Raw genomic sequence first — 1277 nt, 5'->3', positions numbered from 1 at the left:
TAAAGAATAAAAGAAAGGGAAATACTCATAAATGGAGGAAAAACAGCTTAGTAAATTAACTCTAGTTAGCTGGACATCATGCAAAGTGTCCTGCACTCAGAATTCGTCCTCGCTCTGTAACCAATAGGTATTTTCCTTTCAGACAAGTTGCTTCTCATAGGCTCCATGGTTTCTTCTAAAAAATAAGGACTCTGCTACTTTAGGAAGATGTAATGAGATTACATGTTTAAATGTTCAGAGAAATAGTAAAGCAATGGAATAATTTCTTCTTGAACTTTATTCCTGAAACCATTTTGGAATCCCAAATAAAGCTTGGTGTATGTTTTTCTATAAGTTCTAATATTCAAATGTTACAGTTTTCAGAAGATGTTATTAAGTGTTAATTTTGGTTATTAGTTGTATTCATTGTGGCTTGTAATTCAGGGCATCTTACCTAATTCACAACTTACTGCAAAATTATATATATATTCTCATTAAAATGGATTACCTAATTGTCTCCCATCACTGAGTTCATCAATCACACCAAGGGCAGAAAACTAATTGTCTAAACCCAGCTTGGACAACTACCACTCCTTCTCTACCTCCTCAAACTCTGAGACAGCAGATCCATGCTAGGATGCTGGATCTCCATGGTCCTCTCCAACTAACAGACAAGACAGAACCCTGCTGTGATTGTTTTTCGGTTCCATGAAGGAAAGGCAAGTGGACATTTTCTCACTTCCAAGACATGTACTAACAACATGTAACATCCCCTAATTATTACTCAGCTCTGTTCTCCTTTCAGAGATCACTGGACATCAATATTTTCATAGTGATAATCACAATTTCAATATTGGGTGTCTCTTGTTTTGGTTTCACTCACAGTGCTTCCTAGGAGCTACTCAACAAACAGTCAAATGACCTTCCTGGGACTATGCAAAATATGGAATGCTTTCTGAATCTGTGTGCCATCCCCAGGCAGCAGCCATGCTTATCTGCTCTGTATTGATCCAATTTTAAAATATGTGCTGCAGAAACAAGCACAGAGCCCTGTTTGATACACAAATACTCATGAGTCACAGATGAGGCTTAGCTCTGGTAAATCCAACTCACTTACTTTAGATTCTGAGAATTTTATTGAATGACTTCCTGTGAGGTAGAATTTTAAAATATATTGAAAACTTGAGGAAGAGCTGCGAGTAGCCCAAGAGATTTTCCTGATTATAGAGACACATTGCTAGAGGGGCCACCTGCAAGTTTAATCTCACTACTCGGTGAAAAGATAACAAGGAACCTTC

At 37.5% G+C, this 1277-nt stretch overlaps 1 non-coding gene across 1 annotated transcript; it reads right to left on the bottom strand.

Annotated features, from left to right (window-relative positions):
• Positions 1-916: 916 nt before the first annotated feature.
• On the bottom strand, positions 917-1023 carry LOC115896212. The gene has a single exon (XR_004056135.1). It is a non-coding gene; the product is annotated as a U6 spliceosomal RNA (small nuclear RNA).
• Between the last annotated feature and the right edge of the window lie 254 nt (positions 1024-1277).

The sequence above is a fragment of the Rhinopithecus roxellana genome, unplaced genomic scaffold, assembly GCF_007565055.1.
Source record: "Rhinopithecus roxellana isolate Shanxi Qingling unplaced genomic scaffold, ASM756505v1 contig6035, whole genome shotgun sequence".
Classification (NCBI taxonomy): domain Eukaryota; kingdom Metazoa; phylum Chordata; class Mammalia; order Primates; family Cercopithecidae; genus Rhinopithecus; species Rhinopithecus roxellana.
This window is presented reverse-complemented; position numbering and strand designations above follow the sequence as displayed.